The sequence below is a fragment of the Hypanus sabinus genome, chromosome 8 (assembly GCF_030144855.1).
Source record: "Hypanus sabinus isolate sHypSab1 chromosome 8, sHypSab1.hap1, whole genome shotgun sequence".
Lineage (NCBI taxonomy): Eukaryota > Metazoa > Chordata > Chondrichthyes > Myliobatiformes > Dasyatidae > Hypanus > Hypanus sabinus.
This window is the reverse complement of record NC_082713.1, coordinates 55,493,890-55,510,587: the sequence shown is the minus strand read 5'-3', so window position 1 is coordinate 55,510,587 and position 16,698 is coordinate 55,493,890. Positions and strand designations below refer to the sequence as shown.

At 40.8% G+C, this 16,698-nt stretch overlaps 1 long non-coding RNA gene across 1 annotated transcript in view; it reads left to right on the top strand.

The window, feature by feature from the left end:
• Positions 1 to 16,698, top strand: part of LOC132397748 (uncharacterized) — a 151,688-nt gene that overhangs the window by 67,551 nt on the left and 67,439 nt on the right. Inside the window, exon 2 of the long non-coding RNA XR_009513436.1 lies at positions 9,352 to 9,543. This is a non-coding gene — a long non-coding RNA (uncharacterized LOC132397748). The remainder of the gene's footprint in view (positions 1 to 9,351; positions 9,544 to 16,698) is intronic.

Here is a 16,698-nt window from a genome sequence, read left to right as displayed (position 1 = left end):
TGAGTGAACACTGGAGAGCAGTAATGAGTGAACACTGGCAGCAGTACTGAGCAAACACTGGAGAGCAGTACTGAGTGAACACTGGAGGGCAGTACTGAGTGAACACTGGTGGCAGTACTGAGTGAACACTGGCAGCAGTACTGAGCAAACACTGGAGAGCGGTACTGAGTGAACACTGGAGGGCAGTACTGAGTGAACACTGGCGGCAGTACTGAGTGAACACTGGCGGCAGTACTGAGTGAACACTGGAGAGCAGTACTGAGTGAACACTGGCGGCAGTACTGAGTGAACACTGGAGGGCAGTACCGAGTGAACACTGGAGAGCAGTACTGAGTGAACACTGGCGGCAGTACTGAGTGAACACTGGAGAGCAGTATTGAGTGAACACTGGCGGCAGTACTGAGTGAACACTGGAGAGCAGTACTGAGTGAACACTGGTGGCCGTACTGAGTGAACACTGGAGAGCAGTACTGAGTGAACACTGACGGCAGTACTGAGTGAACACTGGAGAGCAGTACTGAGTGAACACTGGAGAGCAGTACTGAGTGAACACTGGTGGCCGTACTGAGTGAACACTGGAGAGCAGTACAGATGGAAGGGTATATACTGTACTTCTGCCATGTTAATATTGTGTCAGAAGGCTAGCCAACTGTGGAAGCTACTAACATCAAGCTATATATTGGTTATCAGATAAAACACAGTTCTAGTAGGGATTATTGTTGGAAATCAGCAGAAACAGCATATGGGTAGGAATTATGACGGTGTTGAAAACAGTCATAAAGCCACAGTGATCATGGATTAGGCCTTAACTAGATTGGGAATCAAATGTTAAAATTTTGAGAAATCTTTAGGAACAAATATCAATAAATTAATGGTGTGAGCAGTATCTCTTGTAAACAATAGTGCCTCAAATGGGCTTTTCTTTCAACTAACTTTGTAATATGGATAAAATCCTGAGCAAATAAAGTATTTATTTCTGCCTATATATTTGATATGTGTACTGTTTAACATTCAAAGCTGAAACCTGAGGGATTACCTCTCTAAAGTCATGTCATCAGGGCAAAATTAATTATGATTAATTTAAAGCATCATTCATCCATTAAAACTATCAACTAAGTATCTTACAGAATATAAGTGCAGAGAAGTTGTGCCAAAATGAATCAAAGCCCTAGTTTATTCCTCTGCTGGATGACTTTTGAACAGTTCTGGTAACTACACTACAGGAAAAGTGAATAAGGCTTTTGGGATGCTGCCCTTTGTCGTGTTAAATACGTAAGCTGGCAGTTTCTGGTATGGCTGTACAAGATGCTGCTGAGACTACACTTAAGAGTATTGTGTTCAGTTTTAGTCATCCTGCTCTAGGAAAAATGTTAATAAACAAGAAACAGTGCAGAAAAGATTTACAGGTATGTTGCCCAGACTTTGGATGCTGAGTTATAGGGAGAGGTTAGATAGACTAGGAGTATAGGAGACCAAAAGGTGATCTCGGACAGTTATATAAAATCTTGAAGGTCATAGATAGTGTAATTACACTCAGTCTCTTTTGCAGGAATGCGAGGGCTCAAGTTTAAGGTGTGAGGGGAAGGATTTAGTTGAAATTAAGAGGCATCCATTTTACACGGATGGTAGTATGTAAGTTGAATGAACTGACGGAGGAAGTGGTTGAGGCAGATACAATAACAATCTTTAAAAGATAGTTGAGCAGGTACATGGATAGGAAATGCTCAGAAGGTTAGGGGTCAAACATTGGCAAAAGAGTCTAACTTGGATGGGTATTTTGGTGAGCAAGGACCCATGAGGCTGAAGGGTTTGTTTCCATACTGTTTGATTCCGGGCGCCTAGGTGTGACTCGAGTAGCAGTGGTTCTCTCAATGGATAGGATTAAATATTCCTGTTTCAGCCTCTTACAGCTAAAAAGTACAACTGCTCCCAAGGTCAGAACCGTCAACAAAGATGTCTTAATGTGTTTAAATGAACTATCACTGCTTAAAACCAACGGAAACAACACAGTCTGTGGTCGGAAGGGCCCACGGAGAAAACCTCAGAGAAAGCGTGGGTGGAGATCAGGATTGCAAGTGTGTTTAAGGAAGCAGGGTTTTAAACTCCCTATACCAATGATCTTGCTGGAGAACGTGCAGTCTTTGGTGAATAAAGCCGATGATCTCAGAGCCAGGATGGCGAATCTGTGGGACATTAGGACTGCATGTATCCTTTGTTTCATGGAAACCTGGTTAACCCCTTCCGTACTGGATGCAATGATTCAGATCGACGGGTTTACTATACACCATCAGGATAAATCTATAGAGTCTCTCAAAAGCAGAGAGCCTCATGATCAACTCTTCGTGGTGCCCAAATATATTAGTGCTGTTCCAATTCTGCTCACCTGACCTGGAGTATCTAGTAGTAAAGTGTCTTCCTTTTTACCTACCACGGGAGTTCTCTGGGGTCATTCTGGTAGCAATTTACATTCCACCTCACGCCAATGTCAAGCAGGCTTGAGATGATCTGAGCAATGGGATCAACGTGCACAAAACAGCGCACCCTAACGCCTTCAGCATTGCTTTGGGAGATTTTACCAACGCCAGTCTGAAAAATCACTAAGCAATTACTATCAACAGATAACTTGCAATACCAGAGGAAACGACACTCTAGACCATTGTTACACCACCATCAAGAATGCCTACCGTGCTATTCCATGCCCTCACTTCGGGAAGTCTGATCACCTGGCTGTACTTCTATTGGCTGAGTATAGGCAGAGACTGAAGACCGCAGCACCAGTAGCGAGGACCAAGAAGGTTTGGACAAGGGAAGCACAGGAGCACCTGCAGGACTGCTTTGGACTGTATTCAGGGATTCATCTTTGAATCTGGATAAGTATGCTGCAGTTGTTATCAACTTCATTAAAACGTATGTGGATGAGTGTGTGCCTACAACGACTTCCTGTACATTCCCAAACCAAAAGCTGTGGGTGAACCAGGAGGTACATCGTCTGCTGAAAGCTAGATCTGTGGCATTCAACTCCAGCAACCCGGGCCTGTACCAGAAAACCAGGTATGATTTGTGGAGGGCGACTTCAAGGGTGAAGGGACAATTTTGAATGAGGTTGGAGGCAATATCAGATGCACAGCAACTCTGGCAGGGACTATAAGACATTACTTCCTACAAAGCAAAACTCGATAGTATGAATGGCAGCAATGCTTCTCTACCCGATGAATTCAACGCCTTCTATGCACGTTTTAAAAGGGAGAACACAACTACAGCTGTGAAGATCCTTGCTGCACCTGATGACCCTGTGATCTCTGTCTCAGAGGCTGATGTTAGGCTGTCTTTAAAGAGTGAACCCTCACAGGGCAGAAAGTCCACATGGAGTACCTGGTAAGGCTCTGAAAACCTGTGCCAACCAACTAGCCAGAGTATTCAAGAACATTTTCAACCTTTCACTGCTATGGGCAGAATTCCCATTTGCTTTAAAAAGGCAACAATTATACCAGTGCCAATGAAGAATAATGCGGGCTGCCCTAATGGCTATCGCACGGTAGCACTGACATTGACAGTGATGAAATGCTTTGAGAGGTTGGTTATGATTAGACTGAACTCCTGCCTCAGCAAGGACCTGGACCCATTGCAACTTGCCTATTACCACAGTAGGTCAATGGCAGATGCAATCTCAATGGCTCTCCACACAGCTTTAGACCACCTGGTCAACACAAACACTTAAGTCAGGATGCTGTTCACCGGCTATAGCTCAGCGTTTAATACCATCGTTCCCAGAATCCTGATTGAGAAGTTGCAGACCTGGGCCTCTGTATCTCCCTCTGTAATTGGATCCTCAACTTCTAACCAGAAGACCACTGTCTGTGTGAATTGGAGATAACATATCCTCCTCACTGATGATCAACACTGGTGCACCTCAGGGCTGTGTGCTTAGTCCACTGCTCTACTCTCTGTATAGACGTGACTGTTTGAATAGGCATAGCTCAAATACCATCATAAATTTTCTGATGATACAACTATTGTTGGCAGAAGCTCAGGTGGTGACGAGAGGGCGTATAGGAATGAGATATGCCAACTAGTGGAATGGTGCTGCAGCAACAACCTGGCGCTCAATGTCAGTAAGACAAAAGAGCTGATTGTGGACTTCAGGAAGGGTAAGACGAAGGAACAGATACCAATCCTCATAGAGGGATCAGAAGTGGAGGGAATGAGCAGCTTCAAGTTCCTGGGTGTCCAGATCTTTGAGGATCTAACCTGGTCCCAACACATTCATGTAGTCATAAAGAAGGCAAGACAGTGTCTATACTTTATTAGGAATTTGAAGCAATCTGGCATGTCAACAAATACACTCAAAAACTTCTGTAGATGTACTATGGAGAGCATTCTGACAGGCTGCATCACTGTCTGGTATGGAGGGGCTTCTGCACAGGACCAAAAGAAGCTGCAGAAGGTTGTAAATCCAGTTAGCTCCATCTTGGGCACCAGCCTACCAAGTACCCAGGACATCTTTAGGGAGCGGTGTCTCAGAAAGGCAGTATCCATTATTAAAGATCTGCAGCACCCAGGGTATGTCCTTTTCTCACTGTTACCATCAGGTAGGAGATACAGAAGCCTGAAGGCACACACTCAGTGATTCAGGAACAGCTTCTTCCCCTCTGCCATCCGATTCTTGAATGGACTTTGAAGCTTTGGACACTACCTCCCTTTCTTTAATATTTAATATTAATATCTTTAATACAGTATTTCTGTTTTTGCCCATTTTAATAATCTATTCGATATATGTAATTGATTTACTTGTTTATTATTATTATTATTATTATTATTATTATTATTATTATTATTATTATTATTATTATTATTATTATTATTATTATTATTATTATTATTATTTTCCCTCTCAGCTAGATTATGTATTGCATTGAACTGCTGCTGCTAAGTTAACAAATTTCACGTCACATGCCGGTGATAATAAACCTGATTCTGATCTGATTCCATGATGATGAAGAATGTAATGCCATTATAGAGAGCACAGTGGAGATTTATGAAGATATTGCCAGCTAGAAAAATATAGTTATAAGCAGAAATCTCTGTGAATTTCTGTGGAACAATGGGTACACAAGGAGATTTAATTAAGCCATGCAGCGTTACAGAAGGCTGGAACTGGCTGAACAAGAAAGACCTTGGCAAAGAGTTGATAAGCAGAGCACATAAATTTAAGTTAATTTGTGAAAATAGCAATGAAGATGTAAAAGATAGAAAATATGTTCTATGTTTATCAATGTTAGACAGGTATATGGAGGAATTTAGGTGGAGGGTTATATGAGAGGCAGGGTTTAAAGGTCGGCATAGCATTGTGGGTCGAAGGGCCTGTACTGTGCTGTATTCTTCTATGTTTCTATGTTCATAATTTGGGGTCCTGGAATAAACCTCTTTCACTAATAAAAGATCTTTGGATGAGTACTTAAAGAATCATATCTCATAAGGCAATGAACAATGAACCAAGAGCTCAGATGTGAGTGGAATAGTTCATTTTGACTCATATTTACAGGGTAAGCTGAATGACCATGTAGGTCAGATCTTCACATTATAATCAGGTTTGGTCCTTCCCTGTTTAATGCTTCTATGAACTCTTTATAATATTTTTTGTAACCACTTTCCTAGGTTATTGGAAAATTGTTAGTATCCTTGATAAAAATTGTCAAAAATTGAAATGTTTACCTGAAAATACTATTAATGGTGCTTCATAGTCCTTTAAAATGTGTCCCCAAAGCACAGTAGGATAATAACATTTGCCTGAGATTGTTTTGTTTCCTAATAGTATTATTCACCTTATTTTCCTTTTGAGACTAAAAAGTAGAGAACACTTCAAAAGGCACAATTTTTTTTTTAAAAAGATTGTGATATTACCTTAAGAGACAATTTCTCAGAAGCAGGAAGCTAGGTCTAAATATAAATCTGAATGAATGTGGTTACTAAATAGATTACATGGCCAATGGGAAGTTATTTTTGAAATGATGCTGTGCTTCACAGATAACGCCTGGCAGAATTGCAAGAACAATCAGAAAGGTTACTAGAAGAAAGCATGGGCTAAAAATAACTTCATACTTTAAATAGATGGAAGTGTGTTCAATTTAGAATTATCATAAAACTGTCTGAAATTAAAAACGTCAAAGAAAAAGTGGTCAAGTTTTGCGTATCTCCAGAGCAGTACAAAATGCTCCTGCACAGCTAAAGGTTTGGTGACACCTGGAAGAATTATATTGTATAATTCAATATATAAGAATATACAATTATAGTATATACTCATATTGTAAAATGCAGAGTGCGTTGTTAGCAACTCTTTACGCAGCTCACAGACGTGTGAGAGTGATTTCCAGATTCCACTATTTAACAATGACTTGTACCTCTTTAAGTTAAAGTGTAAACTTCAAATACTGGACACTAGCCAAGATAATACTGTATTCTGATGACAAATTGACAGGGGCCAGATTAGGAGAGGAGTATTAATGTACAGCAATTCTGTACATAGTAAGTAACAGGAAGGAGATTTCTGCACCAGTCATGTTACAAGTGTGCAGTATAGGCAATTTTCTCATCAACAACAGGAAAAAGTAGCAAAACATAAACACTTTGCCGAGAACTAGAAGCAATGCAGGAAATAACACCAGATCTCACCAGATGTGCCAAGAGACAGAAACATAGCACTTGCTTTTTTAATAACCTCTCATGATTTATAGAATATCTAACAGTCCTGTCCATCCTCAAATCTCTGGAAAAACATTAACCACCATTTTAAAATCAATTTGCTTATTGCAGCACAAGGAATCAGAATCTTCAACATAGCAATATTTTATTTCAAGTGTGCAGTAGGTAATGCATATCTGCTCTAAGCTGAAAGGACAGTGAGGAAAGCCCAGGCCACAGACATCAAGAACCCATCTATGAAAAGAAAGCTACTTTCAGTATATCAGCAATCACTAACAAATTCTTAGTAAATGTTCCTCCATGGAGGCTGCACTCAGTTTTAGCTGATATTTAGTGGGGTTTTTTTGGTTCATGGGGATGATATTGGGAACAGAGAGAGGAGTAGGGTCAGTTTAGGGGTTAAGGATGGGGATGTGGGGGAATTAAAGGACAGGCCAGAGACTTATATGAGCCCCCACAACACTGATATGGGACATCAGTGAGCCAGGCTGGGCTGGTTGGACAAAGGTTGTTGAAACCACCCCCACCAAGGTTAGGAAGTTGGAGTCAGGGTTCCATGTGGTCAGGAGGAATGAGGTCTGGATGACCCGCTGGCTTTTCAAGTTAATGAGACGTGAGTTTGAGGCCTAGTGTTTGGGGTCCTATCATTGGTGAGTCTAGATTTTGAGTTCTGATGTTTGGTGATCACCAGGTCCTTGTGACAATGCCGAATACTGTGGCCCAAGGGCTGCCTTGGAAGTCTCTGTGTCCGAGTCCATCGGAGGCTGGAGGCCAAAGAAGTCTTGGGGTTGGAGGGCAGTGTACGTGCAAGAATAGGAGGGAGGAATGGGGCTTGCTTTGCAGTTGTTTACTTGTGTGAAACCTCTGATATATAATATTGTTTTGTTAACCATCAAGCATATGGCTGCCTTAGTGGATACTGAGCATTCTATGTAGGAATATTTGGCACAAGGAAAAGCATTGCTTAGAAATGCCATACTGGGAATGTTTAGTCTCTGAGAACTGCATAGGAGAATTACTTGCCAAGAGCTTAATTTAGATTTCAGAATCCCTATTGTCTGTTCTCCCACTCTCTGACACCACAATAGAATTACCTGGCAAATTATTAGGAAAATAATTTAGAAATTAAAATGAATCTCTTTCTTTCACATGATTCCAATAATGCTATTTCCTTGCCTCTTCTAACTGCTTTCAACTCTATTCAGAGGATATGCTTATGACTCAGAGTCGCTAGAACTCAACGTGATTATTCTTGACTTCCAGCCCTTTAAGGACTATAATTTCTCATAGTCCCTTATTTCATCCACACCTGTTTTGATGAATGCACCTTTCCACACTATGCCTCTGAATGTCTTCCTTTACCCCCGCTGAGGCTTACCCTTCATATAGTCAATAGTGTGCTCAACCATTTCATTTCCCGCACTTTTGTTCTTATCCCTTCTCACCTTTCCGAGCAAGTGATTCCCTGTTCCTCACTTTCCACGCCATTTCCCCCTGTCTTCAAAGTGTCCCCAAAATAATGCCACATTTTGGACACGTGGTTCTCTCTATTTCCTTCTCATTGTTCTAAAAGAATAATTTCCTTTGTGATGGGCTGGTTTACTCTTCCATTTTTGCCAATATCGTTTCCCCTTTACAAGCAATCTCAGAAACTGCAGCACATACCCTTTCCGCTTCTCCTTCCCTATCAATCAAAGCCTCACATAAGGTTTCTATGTAAAACAGAGATCTACATAATTTGTTGTTTTGGCTGCTCAATGTAGCCTCTGCATTGGAAGACGAATTACATAGTAACAGGACACCCTGTTCAGTTTACAAGTATAACGATGAGCTTTTAATTCCCTGCCATTTAAATTTTTCACTCCATTCCTGTTGTGGCTGTTTTTCCCAAACACTATCTCAATGAAGGGCAAAGGAGATCAAATAATAGCACCTCACCCTCCATACTAGTGCCCCCTGAATACAGGTTGGACAACTAGGTGCTTATTAGTTTCCAATAGCTTTTGAAAAGGCAGAGAGTTATGAGTAAAAATTCTTTGTGACCTGTATGAAACAACTTGTAACAAATAGCCAAGGCACATATCAGAATATTTGACAGCAACACAGCAGTACCAACAACAACACAGAAATATGCAAACATTTTGAAACTGGGCTCTTTAGATTTTTTTTGCCTTCTTTCAGGTGTCTAATATCCCTGGGCTTTCAACTTGTAAGTAAAATAACCAGTTAAAACATGACAGAAGCTCCACAAATTAGACTGTCTGGTTTAAATAACTTGCTGCTTTTAACTAATATGCTTGTAATCACTCCAGAAATAAGTTACCACCTCTTGTGGTCACCAGAGGTAACTATCTGGAAAACAATCAGCTCTATTAAAGTAACATTAATTGAGAAAGGCCTAACCAGAAAATGCAAAGCAGTGTCCAGAGGTTAAGAGAATAATATTAACATTTTCATCAGCAGGCGAAAGGTCACATTGGAGTATGATGCCTATGAGTTTATGCTATTTTATCAAGCAAAATTATATGTAAGAATTATATACTTTTCCTTTACTAATGTTGCCAATAAAAGAATTTGGAAGGAGTCTAGGGCTCTGAGTAGAGGATGCCATTCATAATCTGAAGGTTACTTTTTTTATTTTATATTCTGAAGGTTGCAGGAAATCGGAAGTTCTCCCCCAGACAGTGGCAGGAAAGAATTGTTTGATGCCTGGTTTCTTCAAAGAGTGTGGAAAGAACACGGATGATGTCACAGCAAGTAGAGGAGATGGAAGATAATCTCTGGACAGGAAATGATCGATTGGCAAGTACAATGAAGCAGCCAACTATCAAAGGGCTCTAATCAGTAAATATTTACCCTATTAATTTGTGAATTCCTGCCTGTCAAGTTGCTATATACAGACATGTAGGCCTGCTGTCTGTGTAAATACAGCTGAATGCTGACATGAGTATATTGTGCAGATGATTCCTTTGTGGAATAAGTAAAATATCCCATGTGTCTAACTGTGCTCCAGAGAATTCACTACACTGCTGCTATATTGTCTAGGGGAGTCAATCTTTTTGACCATTTCACCTCTAAATGGCTTCCTGCTTTATTTATTATTCATTTAATTTCTTTCTGAATCATTTGCTGATCCTTGAGGTTCTCAGTAAAGTGTATCATTTAAGTGTAGGATTGCAGATTCTGTGGAATGGATTCTTTACGACCAAATCAACCTGGCCTTTTTGAATTTTGAAAAAGAAAGAAAATGGTTTTTTTTGAGTCAGGTCAGCAACATTTTTTTACTATTAGCTTATGCAGCCACTTTTCTGGATTCACGCCACCACAAATTAGATTAAAACCAGTAAGTGCTGGTCAGGCAGCAGGGTTTTGGTCCCAAAGACCCTACAGACATGGGAGACAGTGAAGACTGAGAGAGATAAAACCCAATGCTGAGAAAAGGAGACCACAATCGCCTTCAATTCCTACTGCTGTCTGTAAGGAGTTTGTACATACTCCCCGTGACTGTGTGGGTTTCCTCCTGGTGCTCCGGTTTCCTCACACAGTCCAAAGATGTACAGATTGATAGGTTAATTGGTCATTGTCAATTGTCCCGAGATTAAGCTAGGGTTAAGTTAGATGTTGCTGTTCACCTTGGCTTGGAGAGCTCGGGACTGGAGGGGCCTGTTCAAACAAAAATAAAATAAATGAAAAGGGCATTGTCGCATAGCCTGTTCCTACCTGGTGATGATCTGATTTACAATTGTTATTGACATTTGTCCCAATTCTTGCTGGGTTGTTTTTGATGAGGAAACTCAATAGCTGCCATTAGCAGCTACTGATGAAATGCTGGGTCAAAAACTTGTTGAAATGGCATAAAACTGCAGAAGGCATGAGCAGATTTTCTGGTGTTGCCATGTTGGGAATGACTAAACAATAAGCACCTACAACACAGACCTTAGGTAGGCTTTAGCCCAGGCATGGGCAAACTATGGCCCGGGGGCCATACGCGGCCCATTAAGCTTTTTAATCCGGCCTGCAGAACATGATGAAATTATATTAATATACCTTGTTAACGTTTTTTCCCTGCAATTCTGGTGTTTTCCCAATAGATGACGCACTCTATATACATTGACCTTTGTTGAGGTGCAGTGTATTACTCCACATTTGCGCTTTACTCTTTGTTCGGCTCGACCTATTTGTGTGAACAGGTGTTCAGCATCATGAACATCAACAAAGCCAGCCACAGATCCAAGTTAACTGACCAACACCTCAGATCCATCCTGAGAATCGCCACAACAAAACTAAATCCAGACTTTGATGCGCTGGCTAAAAAGGGAGACCAACAACACTGTTCCCACTGAAATTAAAAATAAGTTTCTTCGTTGTGTTATGTAAAAAATGCATCTGAAAATATTTTTTTCAATAAGCCTTACATGTTACATGTCATTTCTGTTAAGTGATGGACATGAGTAGTGCGCAGGTGCACGTACGTTCTCAAAATAAAAAATGCGCTCCAGATCAAATAACGCGCTCTGCATACTGGCGCGCTGTCACTGTTCTGTCATTGTGCTGGTCGTTGTTGAGTTTTGGCACAGGGGACAATTGAATAAGAAGGAGCAGGACAAGTAGACCTGCATCTCCTACCGTTTTTGAAATAAAGACAGTCAGGAGGAAAGTGATGATGATAATATCTTGAAGGATAACAGAATTTTCTGTGCTTTAAAATAATAACTGTTACTATTAAAAAAAGCTGTATTTTATTCATTTAATTTTCAGTGTTTTAAAAGTCATTTCAATAAATAGCTAAATACCATGGGACTTCAAAGACAGATATTTTGTTGTAATGCATTTGTTCATTTTCAATTGAAATTAAAGCACATGTTTTCTACATATCCCATGATATTTTATTTTCTCTTATGAGGTGTATTACCAAAACACTCCGTCCATCTGCTCCTGGTCCGGCCCCCCTGTCAAATTTTAGAACCCTTTGTGGCCCACAAGTCAAAAAGTTTGCCCATCCCTGCTTTAGTCTGTTGGTCAGCTCACTTAGGGAGAGTTACAAGGTTTGAGATTTCTCAGTAAAACAGACCTTCCTCTCTCTCTTGCTCTACCTGTGCCTGATTCTCCTGATTATTTGCTGCCTCAACATTCAGTCTCCTTGATACATTGGTCCACTCAATCTAACATTTATGTTCTCAACTGTGACATTTCCATTTCACAGGCATTTCTGTCTCTGTCTTAGTGGATCTGTAATATCACTGGCTAACTAGAAAATGGAGCAAGATGTGCTCACATCTTGGGCTTCAATTTCAACTTCACTCTGAGTAGGCCACACTGGAGATCATTTCCAGGTGAAGCTGTACCAGATGGGAAATCCATCAGGAACTGAATGAGAAACCCCCTATTTTGACAAACTCTAGGTTGCCAGATGAAGTACCAATTCTTCATCTACTCTGCCAAGCACTGATGCATTTTGTAAATTTAATGAGATCACCTCTCATAGGCTCAAACCGTAGAGAGTACGGGTTCAGCCAACTTATGCAGCAAAATAAATCATTGAAGAAATCAGACAGTGAATCTTCTTTGCTAAGATAGGGAGACCAGATCTACATGCAATAACTAGACCTCTATATTACTGCAGCAAAGTATACTTACATGACAGAATTCCCACTAGAGTTATCAGAGAATGGCTTCTAGTTGGTGGGCTATGGCTGCCTCTGTGGCTTTGCAACTGACACATTCTATTCCTCTTTCTGTTCTGACAGAAGGCCTTGGGCCTGAAATGTTTCTCTTTGCACAGCTGCTGCCTGACCCACTAAGAGTAGATGAAATTTTCTTTTCTATGCCCAGAGTTGTCCTTATGGTCCAGTCTGGCCACTTTGGCTGACTCATGGAGTTTGGGACAGCAGTATCTGAAGAAGAATGCCTTCGTAAACTCAACTCTTCTGCAGCTGACACCATCAAAGTATGTAACTTCCCACAGAAGTTTGTTGTTCACCCTGTCATGCATGGATTGATCCCTCTGCTGATGTCAAGACCCAGTACTGTACCAGAACTACACCATGCAGTTTCACAGAGCAGTGTCCTAGGCCCAGCCATCTTCAACTGCTTCATTGAAGAGTTTTCCTTCCACCATAACATCAGAAGTGAAGATGTTTACTAATGATTGCATGATATACCTTTCAATAATTAATTTCTTGGCAAATGAAGCAGACCTTGCCTGGAAGTAACAAGATTTAGGCAATATTCAGGCATGGGCTTATAAGTATCAAGTAACATTCAGAATCAGAATTGGGTTTGTTATTAGCGAAATATGTCTTTAAATTTGTTGTTTTGTGTTAGAAATACAGTGTAAGACATGAAATATATGGTAAGGGACAAAAATCAATAAATAGTGTGAATAATGAGATTCATGGGCCGTTCAGAATTTTCATATGAGGGTAAGAAGCTATTCTCAACATGTTGAATGTGGCTCTTCACACTATGAAGTGCTACGGAAGTGCCAGCAATGACTCTCCCATCAAAAGGATTCAAATGTCCTACCCCTTACACTTAACGGACATTCAAAAAATTATCTGGCACAGTCATGTAAGCACTTTGGCTACAAGAGCTGGTCAGAAGCTGGGTATTCTGCGGCAAGTAGCTTGCTTCCTGGAGCCCAACTCCGTTCTACCATCTACTGGTTACAAGTCAGGACTGTAATGGAATACACTCTGCTTGATAGGTATATTCAGTGGCTCCAGCAACTATATTTGACAAAACAACCCGCTCAATCTAAGGATGATCAACCCTTCGAAGTGCTGTGTAATGGAGTGTTGGGGGGTGAACAGATCTGGGTACGGTTTCATTGGGTTCTCCTTACTGCTTCTATTGAGTGCAAGCTACCCTCGTGATATTTCAACCTGGATTGGAGCCAATTGCATGATTCTTTATTTGGGCTACAGAGCACAAAACCCATCCTTGTTATAATGGTGAAATCCAGCTACTAGGTAACTCTTTCTGTATCCCTGAACCTCGCTTTCTTTCTGTTTGGCTTTCATTCCCAGCATGCCTTGCTGACATTTGAAGCTGCCGAAGCGCTTCCTTTGTCTCTCAGATTGTGGAGGGGGTGAGGCTGACATTTAACTGCTTTCTTTTGCCCTCGAACTTTGTTTGCAATGCATGCTCCGGGAATTCCCAGGACACATCCAGCTGTCAAACGGAAGGCTGCTTCCAGTGAATAGTCCTGACTCCGTAGAATGCTTTTGCAAATAAATTCACCCTCCGTCTCCTCAAGAGGAACGAGAGCAGCTCTGAGGGACAGTGTGCATGAAAAGCTCCTGAAAGAGTCTCACTGTGATCTAAGAAGCGAATGTATAGTTCAGAACAATCAGGGTGATGCTACACAACTCGTTTTTGCTGAGATCCGCCTCTTGCCTTTCACGGATCCGATGGGGTGAATGAGAAGCTATCGTCTGGTCAGAGCAGAGTTCAAAAGTCATTGTTCAGGCAAAGAACTGAAGGCTGTGAGTGACAGGGCACTCCTGAGCAGTTCCCAAGCTGGCCAGGCAAAATAAAATGCCTGGTTACAATGAGCTGGAAAACTGAGGAAGGAATTTTTCTAAGTACTAGTCTTTTTCCTGGTTTTTCTCCCCGACGTCCTCTCCATCTGTCCCTCTGCCCTTGTTTTTCTGTTGTAATTATTCACACTGTGTCTTCTAATTTTATCTGAAGATAAAGAGGAAAGTGAAAGAAGCCATTCTGTGCCTTGGCACTATGCTATCTCCTAGTCCATTCCCTCACTCCTTGTTTCCCTGTGCCTCTCCAGTTTACTGTATTCTCTCTAACATGTCTATCAACTTGTTTATGATTATTTTACACTAAGGGATCCTGATGAAGGGTCTTGGCGCAAAATGTTGACTGTTTATTTCCTTCCATAGATGGTGCTTGATTTGCTGAGTTCCTCCAACCTTTTGTGTTTGTTACTGTCTATACAGTTAGACTTAATTCAATCTCTCAGGTGCTGAGGAACAATATTTCACTTATTTTTATTTAGAGATACAGTGCAGAATAGGCCCTTGTGTGCCACCAAGTCGTGTCACCTGGCAACCCAGCGATTTAACCGTAGCCTAATCACACAACTATTTATAATGACGAATAAACCTACTAACCAGTACGTCTTTAGGATGTGGGAGGAAGCCCACACGATTATGGAGAGAACGTACAAAAACCTCACAAAGTATGCCGGGATTGAACTCTGAACTCCAATGCTCTGAGCTGTAATAACGTTGCGCTAACCACTACGCTACTGTAGTGCCATGACATGATATTACAGATTCTGTTAGTGCCATGACTCCATCAATCCCATTCCAAAAAAGTTGACAAATTAATATGATTGCAAATCAGATTGGATGTTGCTCCCTGCTTCCCTTCATAATGCTGTAAACTATTAGAATAATAATAATCAAATGGTTTAAACCTGCTGAACTTGCTGGATCATATTATATACCATGGCCACATTAACAGCAACTCATATTTTGCAAACGTAATGAAAACAAAGTTATCACTTCCTGTCATCACTAGATTGTGATACTGATTGCAACTTCAGGATTTCCATACGTGCATGGTTAAACACAGAAATCCTGGATACTGTCTATGCGTATACCCCTTGGGTTTCTCCACCGCATGCATGGGAAATCATTAAAAAAATAAAATTTTAGATATTTATGAATAAGTCTCATGATAGACTATCCTGAAAATATTGCTTGTGGGACTTTGAAAGCATATAAACCCACTATTCATCATTATCATTATGTGCCATGTCGTATGATGTATGATAACCATTGTCTTCCTCTCTTTATCCATATCTGTGATTGTCCTTGTTAAGTTTTTCTACAGATGTGGTTTGCCATTGCCTTCTACTGGGCAGTGTCTTTACAAAATGGGTGACTCTAGCCATTATTGGTGCTCTTCAGACATTGTCTACCTGGCACCAGGGGTCGCATAACCAAGACTTATGATATGCACCATCTGCTGGTACGATGTGCTCCCATGGCTTCACCTGACCCTGATCGGGGGGCTAAGCAATACTACACATTGCCCAAAGGTGACCTGCTGGCTAGCAGAGGGAAGGAGCTCCCTACACCTCCTTTGGTAGAGATATACCGCCTCCCTGCCACCCATTATTACAGCTTACTAATGAATGCAATTATCCCAATACAAATATTTTAAAATAATGTTTTTCAAAGATTTGTAATATTTCAGCAATCAGCTTATTCTTAGATAAATGATCAATCTTTTGAAAATGCTGACTTCAGCTAAAAATTTAGCTTTTTTTTCCTTCCTGGTCTGCGTTTCTGGTTTTCTTTGCTGAGACTGGTTGCTCAGCTTGCTTGGCTTTGCACATCTGAGATCCCTAGATCGCAAGTGAAAATGGAAAAAGAGATGTTTTCAGCTGAGCATCCTTCAAGGTCAATGGCAAACTCCATCCTCTTCTGCCAACACAAAATCCAAGTCTATGCAACTGTTATACAGAATTTAAATTCTATTACACGGTTAAACTAATTTATGCTACTGAACTATGGAGAAAGAATTCCTGGAGTGTGCATAATGATGCTTTTTTTGAGATCAATGCATTGAGGAACTAACTAAAGAGCATTGGATTTTATCAATGAGAAAGGAGTAATTAACAGACTAGTGGGTCTTTCCAGGTGAATCAGTGGTATGCTTACACTTTTCCAGTCGAGTGTACTGCTTTCGATGGTCCCAATGTGGCCTCCTCTAAACAGAAAAATCTGGGTACAATGATGAGTCCCCTGCAAGCAGAAACATGGTCATGAGAAAAACAAGGAATTTACAGAACAAAGAGAAGGCTACAAATAACAAGTGATGGGACTGAATAAAATCAGTATGGGCTTATGAAAGGGAAACCTGCTTAACAAATTTACCGGAATTTTTGTCGACGTAACTAGTAAAATCCTCAAAACTGGTGTACGTGGCATACTTGGACATTCAGATGGCATAAGGGAGAAGTGAGCA